We start from the raw sequence: 14,441 nt of genomic DNA on the forward strand, positions 1-14,441 counted from the left end.
GCCAGCGCGAGCCTTGGACCTCTGTTGCCGCTCCTCTGTGCCTGTGAATTTGGGAGCTGACCGGGGCGGCTGCTGGACCACTACTATCCCATGAGGGGTGTCACGAGGGGCCTGGTCACATTCAGCCATTGTTCCTCCCTCCCCCCCCCCCCCCCCTCTGAATTCTTGGGCCAATATTCGCCAGAAACGGGTGGGTAAGTTTCCGTGCAGCTTGTGAACGTGTGCCCCCCCCCCGCCGCTTAAATCAGATATAGGAGTTGCGGCGTGCCAGAGGCTCGCTTTGGACTGTATCGTGGAGACTGAGCTTGCTGGGCTCGGGTGCAGGAGAAATGCGACTTGTATATCCTCTCAGCATGGCCAAGGATAAACCTACCGAAATGGCGTCCAAACAAAGTTCACTCGATAAGTTTACTGGGGCGGTATTGCAGGATCCGGGCTAAGGCGATACTGAAGCAGCTATGTCCAACAATGCGGCAATCGCACAATCCCGGGAGACTTGAGGCCATGATCCGGGCTGTTGGCTCCGACGTCATACTCCTATGACTGGACCTCTGGAACGCTGTGCAGCGCATTACAGAGACGGAGCCCCGGATCTCCACTGTTGAAGACACAGTGACCGGCCTTCAAAAGAAAGTTCACACTCTCGAGGCACTAACGAAAGGCCTGGCATCGAGAGTGGAAGATGAGGAAGGGTGGGCTTGCCGCAACAATCTGTTTCATCAGATTTCCTGAGGGCATCCACATCGAAGACTTTCTGACCAGATCATTGCTGCACTGGCTCCCCCCAGATGCGGTCTCTCCCTGCTTTATAATAGAGCACGCGTATCGGGCTCTGATGCAGAAGCCGCCACCTGGTGCATGTCCCTGGCCGATAATCCTACGACTCCTCAACTATAAAGATTGGGACACCATATTGCAACAGGGTCGCCTTAAAGATAAGCTGGTATTTGACTCCCAACATATCCTGATCTTTCCGGATTACACCAGACTGGTACAGCAGCGTAGGCAATCGTTCATGGAGGCGAAGGCACGTCTCCGTGGCCTTAAGATTCAATACTTTCTGCTCTTCCCTGCCCGCCTTAGAGTGATCTACCTGTCAAGAACGCACTTCTTGAAACACCCAAAGTGTTTCGCTGGACCAACGAGACTATCGGGGCCAAGCCACACCTCCCCGACTTGACTCCGATTCTTCCTCTGGGGGCTGTGGAAATAATTCTCTGGGCGAGGTTGGAAAACAGTGCCGCCGCTCACGCTCCAAGAAGTGCTCCAAGACCTGTAGCCAGTCTTGCCGGTGCCTGACAGAGGACCGACCAGGGCCAGCTGCATCCTGAATCCTGTTCTGGTCTGCTATGGTTGCAAACTAAACTTATCTTGGGATGACATTATCACTTGGGCTACTACTTACCAGTTTCCATCTGCTATAAGAGACTAATATGTGCAGGGGTTTGTTTCAGGGGATCCATTGGCTGCATGTTGCTACCATCCCACGTTTGGGGTTGGCCGCACTGCATGCCGCGATAGATACTTCTATGTTTGAGGTATTGGGGTGCGGAAAGGAGGCGTGGGGGTTTTCTTTGGGAGTTTGTTGTTGCATTTACTTTGGGTTAGTGCCATTTCAATCCGCTTCTGCATAGTCTTAAACAGATCAACTACATCTATAGCTCATACTTTCCTGTAGGATTCCCATGCCAGGCGTGTCACATAATCAGGGGATGCCAGAGGGCTGAGTCCTCAAAATCGTCAGTTGGAATATCCGTGGTCTCCTAGACAAAATTAAGCGCGGGGCGGTGCTGCGACAAGCAAAGCGATAAAGAGCGGATGTCCTGCTACTGCAGGAGACCCACCTATTGGGCACCAAGATGCCATGCCTAGCGCGCTTCGGATTTAAACAGATATTTCATTCTGGTTTACCAGGTGCTCCCGAGATGTAGCGGTCGTTGTTCATCGCAACATTCCCTTTGACCACAGTAAGTCATGGTCTGACGCCCAGGGGCGGTATATAGTGGTCTCCGGATCGCTGTATGGGGAACCTCTGGTCCTTGGTAGCATGTATGCCCTCCCCCATTGCCATGGAATTTGATGGAGAGATTGACAGCATTATGGACCGAGATCCTGTCCGGGTTCACGGTGGTGGGAGGTTATTGGAATGATGTGACGAGTCCGACGCTGGATAGATGGCGTAGCGGTGGTAGGCAATAATCGACTCTGGAATCTAAATTGCTGCCCATGATTCAGGGCATGGGCTGGACGGACACCTGGCGGGCTATGCACCGACTGCACTTGAATAAACACATTCTTCCAGGGTACACGAGTCATTTACTCGCATCGATTAGCTGTTTGTCAGAAGCTCTTGTCCATAAACTAAAATCCACAGAGATATTGGCACAAGGTCTATCGGATCACTCACCTGTATCTATTCAGCTGACCTTGGGCCCGAGGCTATCCTCGTTCCGATGGCGGCACTCTCCCTGGCTCCTTCAGAATAAGCAGTATCGATTACAGATCCACACATCCAATACCGACTACCTTTCACTCCATGCTGGGACTGTTTACTCCCTACAACACTATGGGAGGCTATGAAGCCTACACTTAGAGGGATAGACATCGCCTTTTGCGCAGCAAGATGTAGACAATGTCGGAAGACGCTAATCAGGCCGAAGCCAGACTGATCGACCTGGAACCTAACAGTCGAGGGTTCAGGGAGGGGGGGGCACTGCGCGTAGACAGCTGCTCAATGCTCAACTAACTTATGCTACCGAGTTCCTGGATGAGGCACGGCTTTATTGGCTTCCGACACGTAGATGGATATACCAGTGGGGAGATATGTTGAGTGCTATGTTACATCGCTTGTGTGAGCGATCAGTGAAGCCGCACTCCCAACGATACAGGACTCTGAGGTAGTGACGCTTACAGATCCACAGCTAATAGCGACTAGCTTTGCTTCCTATTTTACCACCCTATATGCTTCCAGGGAAATGTCTGCTGATGACTATCTTCCCCCACGGTCTCTCTCAGACACGACACGGGACGTCTTGGATGCCCCACTGTCGATGAGATACAGACAGCCCTAGTTAGCATGAACTTAGGCAAGGCGCCGGACCCTAACTGTTTCCCCTGCAAATTTCTCAAATATAACCAGTCCCAGTTAATGGCATCATACCTCGCGGCCCTTAATCCAGCAGCCGAAGACTGTTGCCTCCCGGAGGACTGGAGGCACTCCGAAATAGTAGTCTTCCTCATTTCAGGTCGCGCACCGGAACTTCATTCATCCTATCGTGCGATCTCGCTTCTAAACGAGGAAGCCCAGCTATTGGCCAAGGTAATCGCACATCGCCTTGTTCCATACCTTTCAGATCTTGTACATCCTGATCAATCGGGATTTATGCCCGTCCAGGCTACATGCCACAATATTCGTAGAGCGCATAATGGTATTGAGGCAGTGGACGACTTTGGGGAGCCTGAGGCATTACTTCTGGCTGATATGGACAAAGCCTTTGACTCACTTAGTTGGGTCTATCTTTTCGCCCTGCTCAGTCGCTTAAATATTGACTCCACCTTCTAACGCACATACGGCTGCTATACACCGACTTATCGGCGTCTGTTAGGATCGCGGATTCCATCTCCGGCACCTTTACTATCGCACGGGGCACTCGTCAGGGTTGCCCCCTGTTAGAAGGGGACCTCAGAGGGGCCCGGAGGGGGCCCTGACTGCCCTGAGACCCACCCTCAAAGTATCGTAGCCGGGCACTGGCGGGAGACTCCGCAGGGGAGGAATCTCGTATCTAGGATCGTACACTCGGCACCACACGACAAAGAGACACCACACCTAGGGTTCTTAGGATTCAAGCTTTATCAAATCGAAGTGGTAGGATCTTTATGATCAGCAAGGCAGATATTTACAAGCAGAGCGTGGGCTCACAGTCTTGGCGGGGGTAGGAGGTAGCGGGACAGTCTTTGGGGGGATATGGATCAAATGCAGGAGCGTACCTGGCGCACAGCTCACAATCCTTGAGCCGGGGGATACGCTTGTCGACGTGGGGTCCGGCGGGACCAAAGAGAGTCTGGGGGAGCCGCGAGTCACTCAGCAGGCTCAAGCACGAGTTCGGAGGTCTTACGATCTTCAGGGAGCCGGCGAGTCACTCAGCAGGGCTCAAGCACAAGTTCGGAGGTCTTACGATCTTCAGGGAGCCGCGAGTCACTCAGCAGGCTCAGGCACAAGTTTGGAGGTCTTACGATCTTCAGGGAGCCGCGAGTCACTCAGCAGGGCTCAAGCACAAGTTCGGAGGTCTTACGATCTTCAGGGAGCCGCGAGTCACTCAGCAGGGCTCAGATGTTCCAAAGAGAATCTGCCGGACAGTTCCAGAGCACCCCTTGTTATAGGTCGACCCCTCTTTGATGTCCGGAGTCTGTGCAGGCAGGGGTCTTGTCACCTGGGGGTCGCTTGTCGAGGTTTCCTGCCCTTGTCTTTTGATCCTTTCAGGGCCGGGTCGGGAGGAGTCCCAGACACCCAGCAGGCGTGGAGCCAGCCCTCAGGGAGGCCGGAGGGCCGATCGGAACCCATCGTCCCAGGGGAGTTCAGAGGTGCGATAGAAACTGCTCCTCCCTCTCTCATCCCCTGGAAGCGTGATGTCCTCCAGCCGGAGTGGCGCCTCTAGGCCCGGGATGTGCTGGGGCCGGGCGGCCATCTTGGTGCATGAAGTGGGCGCGCGTGCCCGGGGTGGCCGAAAGGAGAGAGGCCATGGACGGGGATGCCCGGGTCGCGTGTGTGTGTTCTGGTGGGGACGGATCGGCTGGGCCGTGTGCTTGGGGTCCCAGGTACCAGGTTAGGTAGTGCGAGGACAGGAAGAACCATGCTACGAGTCCGGGTCTAACACCCCCTATCTCCATACTTGTTTGCTTTGGCTAAGGAACCATTGGCGGCGTGGGTGAGGATCGATGCCCAGATCCGGGGCTTTGAGTGGTTGAGAGAGGTGTCTGACCGTATTGCGTTATACGCAGATGACATTCTGTTCTTCCTCACCCGACCTGAGTTGACCGGCCCACGTCATCTTCGAGTCATGCAGATATTCGGGGAGACCTCTGGCCTCTACATGAGTAGTAGCAAATCGTATCTGTGGCCGTTGCCTGGCGGAGATCGTCTGGGCGCCTGATCTCATGCAGTCACCATAGTTCAGGATGGTTTTAAATATCTGGGGGATTTTCTATCCACATCCCAATCTATTTCATGGGATAGGAATTTGACTCCTCTGTGGGCGCAAACAGCGGACCAGGTTCGCGTGTGGTCTCCTTTGCCGCTCTCATTACTTGGCAGATCTGCCATATTCAAAATGATATCCCTGCCCAGCTTACTTTATCAGCTTCAGAACCACCCTTATTACATACGGCCGACCTGCTTCCAGCAGTTAAACGCGATCCTTGCTTGCTTTTTTCTGGGAGGGAGGAGCGTCGCTCTGAGAACCTGCTGTCAATCTACCTACGGTGGTGGTATTGCCACTCCAGATCTTCAGGCTATCATTCAGCCTCACACACATTGGTCCTTAACGACTGGTGGTATGGAGATCGTAGAGACCCAGCATATGCAGTGAAGCATTGGCGAATGGGGGCCACGTCTCTACACCACATCCTATATTCCAGCTCGCAGCTTAAGGCATTACCGCTGGAGACCAAGACGGTATTTGCGGTCTGAAAAAGAGTGCTGCATGCGTTGGGCTGGTGGGGTAAACTGACAAGGGAAACCCCCTTATGGCGCAATGGTCAGCTATCCCAAGTGATGCAGCTATCTGGTTTTCGGAGTTGGAAGGCCATTGGCATCGATACAGTAGTGGCAGTTATACGTGGAGGTTGCTTGAAATCTTTCCAAGAACTACGGACAGACTTTATTTTATGCCGCACAAACCATTCTAAAAACTTACAACTGAGACATGCCCTCTTACCATATTTGGCGCAACAAGATACTATACCTGAATTTGACCCCATCGAGGCCAAAGTCTTTATGGGCAATCACAAAGATTGATCGTACACTCAGAAATAATACCCCCACCACACCGCACAAAACACGGGAGGCCTGGCAGCTAGACCTAGGGCCCCTTGACGAGGATGATTGAGTGGAGGCGCTCGAATCCCCGCGTGGCGCAGCGATTGCTGCCTGCCTGCGGCTGATCCAATTCAAGTACCTGCATCGGGCGTACTTCACCAGATATAAGCTGTGGCGGGCGGGACTGATTGCGTCCTCTAGATGCTTGCGATGTGGGGCGACTGAGGGCAACTTCTTCCACACAATATAGCAGTGTATGTCCATGTCGTGGTTTTGGAGGGGGGTTGCTGCGTGTCTTTCGGAGGTCCTGGGTTAAGGCATTCAGCCAATGCCTCAATTATTCATGCTCCATATAACTGAGGGAATAGGCAGCAATAGATTTAAGCGCCACTTACTGTTTCTCGGCCTCACGCTGGCGAAGCGTGATGTGGCTAGGGTGTGGAAGTGTGAGTCTCAGCCGTTGGTTGCAACCTGGAAAAAAGGACTCTACTTTTGTATGGGTCTAGAAATCCTGGTTTTTGCAGCTAGAGGTTGCCCCCAGAAACACTAAGATATGGAAGCAGTGGGTGGATTACAGGGAACTAGACTTAGATCCTCCTCCTTCGGTCTCTGATATCGAAGAATTGTTGATTTAATGGTATTTTGCTATGCTATGGATGTTGACCTAATATATGTATGTATTAAATTGCATCGACCTACATGTCTTGGATCGTTGGAGGCCTCCAGCGATATTGTTATGGCACTATTGTTTGATGTTAAAATCTTATTTTCTCCTTTCTCTGTAATGTGTTTTTACACCAACACAGATATTTTAGTATGGAAAATGTTGAAATCAATGCTGCATGTCATTATCTTTCGCTGGCGCTCAATATGACGTCGGATCTGTATCTGCTTTCAACAATAAAATTGAGTTGTGAAATAAAAAAACCATAGCATAACTATTGCATAGCATGGGCGGGAGGGTGGTCTGTTTTGTTCACTATTATGTCCTTCATTTGGTATTTGTTCAGTTGGAATTTATGGGGCATGGACTGCTGAATTGGGGTTTGTTCCCTTTTAACTGCATCTTAAAGCCCACCAAAGTTAAGCCAGACACAATTAAACTTGACTGAAATAATGGTGAATTGCATTTTCAGATCTGGAACTGTATTATTTGGCGAGCCAACTTCTACATGCACCAAAGTGCTGACCTTACGATAAGGTAATACTTTGTTTAGTTAATTGAATCTTGCAATATTATCACAGTCAAATCACGAGTTAAAAGATCATCCAATAGATATCCTAAAAATACTGTCATCATTCAATTGTAATACCAGTTTTTTGCCTCACTTAAACACCCAAGTAAGAAAGGAAAGATCTAACCGAAGTCATGAATCATGTGATAACATTCTAGATCTTAAAACCACCAACTATGAAATATAAGCATACTAGGTTTACCCATTCAAGAGTATTTAAAATAGAAGTGCTTTGTGCATTCAAGATTTTTACAGGGAATACAGGGTAATTCATATATGATATGTATACACAGTTACAGATTCACAACTAGACGACACAACTAAAAATAGTATTATCTTAAGTGTCCAATTAGTGCAAAATACTCAGGAAAAAAGTGCTAGGTGCATATCTTAAATGTCCTACTAAAACTATTCTTTTGGCTACCAAACTGAAGAATACAAAACCTTCTAGCTTAGCATGAGCAGTCATGCTTTGCACGTTCAAATTTGAAAGAATGAACAATAAAATTCATGCTTCGTTTGGTCACAAATACAGATCCTTTAAAAAAGAACAGTTTCGAAAGCCATTACACTGTTCCTGCTAGAGGCACCCCTTTGCAATGAAAATAGTTGGGTAGTGCAAAATACGAAATACTGGTCTTAGAATTCGATTCCACTACAATGTGAAAAGTAAAAGTGCAGGAATAGTCATAGCTGCTGTCATTTTTATATATAGTAGAATAATGTTTTATTGTTTAACTTTAGTTATCCTGTAATTTGACCCAAAGTAGAAGACTGATTATTTAGCATCTCCAGCACAGTGCAAATGCCACAGGAAAATTTCCATTATGGCTCCTACTTTACTAGTTTTAACTATGCAATGCACATAAATGTAAGGAATTTCCCACAGAACATCGCATCATCCCCTTGGAGACGGGCTATAACTGCTTGCTGACACATACGTATGGTGTTTATGATAAAGAAACATCTCACCAGCCCTTCTGTTCGGCCACTAGTGCTGGGCAGTATGACCAATGTCTTCTTAGGATAGTTACAAAGCCGATAGGAAGTCTCTACAGTTGATCTCCCTCAAAGAGGGAAATTAAAAGGTGTTTGCTAATCACCAAATCAAAGACTGAGCAGCCTGAGCTTTGACTTTAGGCCCGTACAAACACCCTAAGTATGTTTGAAATTTGAGGAGGCCGTTTGAACCTATTGCCACCAATGCATGATATCTTTTAGACAGCACAATTTTGTCCAATAGGGATGAGATCTTTTTCCCAGATGAATTTATGACTCTATTGAATGCAGGTTGTGAGAGGGTTAAAGTCCGAACTCCTCAGCCTTGTTGATGGCCAAGTACAGGCTTAAATAATCCTATGCTGTGGTGTTTCTTGGGTCACTTATGGCTTCCCACACAGTAGAGCTTAAGGTAGGTCCTAGGTCATTTATTGTGTGTAGCAAACTCAAGTAAGCGCCCAAACTGCTTATTCTCTACCTCCTAAGGCCGAACTCCAAACTAATTTGGACAGGAGAGGCCTGGCGAAGAAGATTGAACAATCGTCAATATGTCTCTTCAATTGTATTATCAATTGTTTTGGCTGCTTTTCCTCTCAAAGCCTCAATTCTGTATGTAAGAGAGGGGACATGTTTAGCAGCCATTATTTGCAGGAGTGGCGGGAGGGACAGGCCTATTAAAGAGTTCCATAGTGAATAAAAAGCCTAGTGTGTTATTTCTTCTTTATTTTTCACTACACTGATTAATAAATGCACCTCTGGAGTAAACAATCGCCCCCAAATACGTATATTCTGTCAGTTTCCAGGGCTGACCATCTATGTAGAATGTGGGTGGTAAGGATCTTCTCCTGGTCACTAACATAGTTTTCGTTTTATTACGATTAACTCAACCCATGCTCCATGGCATACTGAGCGGTTGTATTGATTAAGTGCTGGAGACCGATCTTTGTATAACTAATCAGGACGACATCGTCAGCATACAACATATGTGAAGAATTAAAGCCAGCCAGTGTAGGCGAGTGAGAGTTGACCCTATTTAAAGCAGATGTTCTATCCTCAGATACAAGTTAAATAAAAGCGGTGCCAATAAACAGCCTTGCTACAAGCCGTTTCTTGTTGGGATTTAAAAAATAAAAATCTCCATACCCTTTCTCAGCCTCACCCATGTCCAAGTAGCTGTGTATAGTAATTGAATAGCTCTTACGAGGAAAAAAGGAATTCCCCAGCTTAGCAGCTTGAACCACAAGATGTTTTGCTGTACCACATCAAAGGCTGAAAGAAAGTCAACATAACATAGATGCAGATTTAAAGAGCAGTACCTTGACTGTTCGATTAATAAGGCCAGCATATGGAGGGTGTTGTGCCAATTCCCTTAATAAACCCCATCTGATTCATTGGCACCAATGAACTTGTCGGCCCATTCTGGCAATTCGGCAAGAAGACATTTTGAAAAGTATTTTGCCTCTCCAGCCATTCAAGCAATCAACCTGTAATTGGAAGGTAGATTAGTTTGCCCTGCTTTAAAGATTGGTGCCAGAATACACCCATAGACCCACGCCAGCTATCTGGGATTTTCTGGTTATTAAGGACCTGATTGTATAGGGTGACCAGATGTTTGGCCCAAAAATGGTGATTTTGTTTAAATATCGCCTGTAGTCAGCCATTAGGACCAGGGGCACCGCCATGGCGACTTAGTGAATATTTTCTCCACTTCTCCTATCAAGACTGCGTTTAGTCAAGCTACCCCTTCCAGGTGTGAGAACACTATTTTTTGGGCACCATGTGATGATTCTACACCACCATACATTTCCTGTAGATAGGCACCAGGAGGCTTCTGAAATGTTCAAAGTTGAAGGAGACATCCTCGGGCCTGTAGCTAGATTCACCAACCGCCGAAACTCTCCGGCATCATTTCGTCTGGTGGCTGAGAGAATTTTGCACCAATATAGATCAATCTCGTATTTGGCTGATTCCTACAAGACTTTTTTGGGATAATAATCTTAGCTTTAGGAGGGTCTCACTCAGTGTGTTTAAGTGTGGATTATTTCTAAATAGCTGTAAAGAATGATTAAGCTTTTTTCTTTGCTGTTATAAGTTGGGCTGAGACTCTTCTAGGCCGAGTTTGTGCAAAGGCTGAGATGTTAGAAGCCTTTTGGGAACCATCTTGGTTCTCCAGAAGTAGCTTAGGGAGTTGGGCCCACTGGGCCAGTGGGTTAGAGAGTGTTTCACATAACTGTTAACCTTTGGAGTCTGCCTTTGTGTTCCACTTTCTTGATGGAATCTGTTGTCCACTGCAACCTTCTTTAATTGGTCGTAGAGACTATATCAATATCCAGTTGGCTTGATCGTGCAAGGAAACATGCAGATTTAAATGCATGCTCTGCGATTGACGGTCACTTTCCAGCCGGCTTCCCAGAGCATAATGAGCTCACAAATTAAATTAAGGGAGTGACACTAAAGTATAGTCAATAATTTAGTTGGAAGTTGCCAAGTGATGAATTGGATGCGCGGGAATGTCAGGTTCAATGCGACCATTCAAGACTCTAAGACCCAGATGCTCCCCATTGTTTATAAATTGTCGCCCACTGGTGACCTTCCTCTGCTTTTAAGGTTGAAACAAGGGAATATGCCAGTTCTGGTCGAGTGTTTTCACGATTTGATCCCTGATTGTCACCTTCAGCAAATTCATGTTAAAGTTGCTGGACATTAGGATAAGAGGTACTGGATTTATTATAGATTGGGTGGTTCCGAAATCCAGTAAGATATCAATGGTTTCATTCTTTTTTACCAGCTAGGGATGTATATCCGCATTTAAATCAGCAGGGAAAGTGCACTAGTTGGAGAATATTCCCAAACTTTTACTGCTTGCAAATTAGGATGGTCGATAATCATCTCCTCTATTCTGCCATTAACTTCAGCCACTGCATAAATAGCAAGTCCTCCAGCAGGGCGGCCCATTGTGAGTTTTAACTGCTGGTCTACTGAAGCTCAAGTATGCTGGAAAGTCTGTTACCTCTTGAGCCCAGGTTTCTTGGAATATTACCACATTAAATGTTTTAATAAAAGCCAGAAAGGCCTCGTTCTCAATTTTACCTGATAGTCTTTCTGTATTTCAGGCACAGATTGAAAGACTCTCCATTGGAGAGCTATCAACTAAGTAGTTATGTCATTATTCTGGCTCCTGTGTGAGACAGGAAGTAGGGCACCCGGAAGGCAAGACCAATCCATTGCTACATGTTGTAGTTGGTTCTTGGGCTGTACAGCATTGCCATATCCCTTTGCATTGACTTCTTGGCCACATGTCCGTGTAACAGAATGGCTCCTGCCCCTCTATGATGCTGGCTGAGTCTGTACATTGTAGCCAAGTATCTTGGTCTGACCTTGTAAACCCCGTTTTCCCACATAACCTGGGTGAAAATGATGTGTCCTAGGGCTATGGGGCAAGAGAAGTTAGGGGTAGGCTTTGGCTGCCTCTCAGGAGATTTCAATTCCCCATTTTGCAAACGCCTGCTTCTCTGCCCACATCTGTCCTGTGAGCAAGTCCGTTGTCCAGCCAATGACTGACGATTCTTCCCCAACAGAATTTTAAGGACCTATGGAGGAAACGGAGTGGATGTCAGATGATTTGATTTGTCTTGGAGAAGAGATTTCTTGAGCCATGCGGAGCATAGTGCCTCTATTGATGTTTGTCAAAATACCCCCTTGATTTATATATAGGTGTAAAAAAAAATGCATTGCAGAGTTTGTTAGGAGGGCAGACAGTATTCAGTGTTGATGCTTAGAAGGAGGTAAATTATGTTCTGAAGATGGTTGTTGTATGAGGATACCTTGGGGATAGGTGTTATATTGTTGTTTGTCATTGGAGAATCTGTATACTGTATATACTGGCTGCTATGTATGTGCCTGCATTTATCTGCAGGTTGTTCAATGAGAATTTGTGCTCCCACCAATGGAAATTTGTGCTCCCGTCTTGAGAGGATGTTGATCGTGGTAGTTGACTTGTGAATCTACCATACTGGCTACAGTTGTGGCTTGGTTGTTAGTTAAGCAAGTGCCCCCTCTTGAGATCAAGTCACATGCTGCTAAGACCCACTCTTGTTGATTACCGAAAACAGTGGTGCCAGTCTCACCCTCGAGGGCGATTTTTTTATTTATTTTTATTGCATACAGTTCGCTGCCAGGATGGATTTGAAATGGAGACAGTTTCTTTAATAGTTTATTTAACAATGTAATTAACAATGTTTTAAGAAATATTTGCTTCTTAAAACTGGACCTCTTCTTCTCTCATGCCATTGACTAACTATTTTGGCTTAACAGATGGTCTGAAGATGAAGTAGACTTGATCAATCTATTCAGTCTGCACCTTTACCGAACCTGTAGCTGAAGTTTTTATTACAAGTTTTCCTATGCCTCTTGTGCTGCCTTTCGTAGGCTGTGCAAGTGAGACTGTTACTAGGACGGGGTTTATATCAAGCTCGCTACACACCAAGTTAGTATTTAAAAATATATGTTGCCTGTTCCTCACATCGCATCCAAGCTCCACAAGGGACTTACTAGTGGAGGACCATATAGCTGAATTACTCAGTTGATTTCTTGAATCCTGTTAAAAGAACTAGCTGTAGTTGGCTGACAAATCACCGAGGACTGTAGCCTGGCAATTCTGTGTCGCCCATCTTTATATAGGTAAGTTTCCTGCTGCTGGTCTTTAGTAGCGCATTTAGCAGGCTTTATTCGATTTTCAACTGCTTGTGAGTCGGATCTCAGCTGCAATTTGATGTCTGTTAACACACAATCTCGAATTCCTGGAATGTATTCCATTTTTCAAGTACCTGGCTGCATGCGCAGGATGAAACTAGTTGTACTTCAGCTTGAGCCCGCTGTACGAGTTTAATGTCCCCATTTTTGAATCCATAGGGGTGACATATCCATTGTATTAAGAAGATCCACCAGTAGAACTAACTTGCTTGATTGATCTATTCAAGCATGTACTACTGCCTGAAAGGAACGGAGCAAGACATCCCATGTTTCATCAGTCTCAGCTTCCTTTTTTTTTTAAAATAAATAAATTTTATTGAATCACAAAAAGTGATAAATACAAAAAGAATACATTGCCAAATGATTAAAAAGATGGATATAATGCTGAAGTAGGTATACAGAGTAAGAATTTAAGTGCAAAAAAAGAGAAACCTGTTGTAGGTGCAATCTTTTGGCAAACATAATTTTAAGATCGAAAGAAGAAAGAAAAAGGGACACAGAAATAGAGGAGATAATAAACATTGCCTTGAAAAGATAGAGCGTGACAAGTAGGTAGTGAGCGGCAAGTAGGTAGTGAGTGGCATCTATTATTGATTGCGCTTGATAAATAGCTGCAATGAGTCCACCTTATAGTTGTCTAACATGTGGTGATCAATCGTGTCTCAGCATTAGGCATTGGGCACAAGGTCACAGCCCTTCTGTCCTCAAGTTTCAAGTTTAAGTTTATTATGTTTTGGCTCTCTTAAGAGGGCCACATAAAATAAACACACAATTATACAACAATACTTACAATAAAATCACAAGAGGGCGAATGAGAAAGTAATACATCATATTCACTGGTCAGACAATTGTCTAATATTTCTCTATATATCATTCAATAAATATCTAAAAAGCCTTTAAAGAAGTTAAAAACTTTAGAACAGAACATTTCATTTGGCGGACAATACAGTGCATGGAAGAAGGTATTTACATTTAAAATTCCTAATTGTAAACAGATAGGTTTCAACCATTTGTAGCGCAATGAGCGTAAAGCGGGACAAATAAACAATACGTGATTGCGATCCTGTACCGCATTATGACAAATATTACACACCGATGAAACACCGTACCATTTAGCTAAAAGGGTATTTAGCGGGAGCAAATCGTGTCTTAAAAGGTACCATAACCTACGGACTCTGTGGGGGATATTCCATGTAAGGTATTGTTGTGCCAGCTTTGGTAAGTATGAATTTAAAAGGAATTGCCTTTCCGTTTTTCCTTGTTGGGCAATCATATCCAGTTTATAACTGAGTTCCCAAGATACACTTTTTAATTTAGACTTTAGTTCAGAGGGAGTAAGTAAAAACAAAGTGCTTACATCCAGCTCTAACAGAGTAGCTGCTTTTCTAAAGTTTTTTACTAACAGGGAAAACTCGTTAAAA

The 14,441-nt window shown here is 45.9% G+C and overlaps 1 protein-coding gene across 4 annotated transcripts in view; it reads left to right on the forward strand.

The window, feature by feature from the left end:
* Positions 1-14,441, forward strand: part of TMEM60 (transmembrane protein 60) — a 206,412-nt gene that overhangs the window by 54,246 nt on the left and 137,725 nt on the right. The gene's annotated exons all lie outside the window — the stretch shown is intronic.

This window comes from Triturus cristatus, chromosome 4_1 (assembly GCF_964204655.1).
Source record: "Triturus cristatus chromosome 4_1, aTriCri1.1, whole genome shotgun sequence".
Taxonomy (NCBI): Eukaryota; Metazoa; Chordata; class Amphibia; order Caudata; family Salamandridae; genus Triturus; species Triturus cristatus.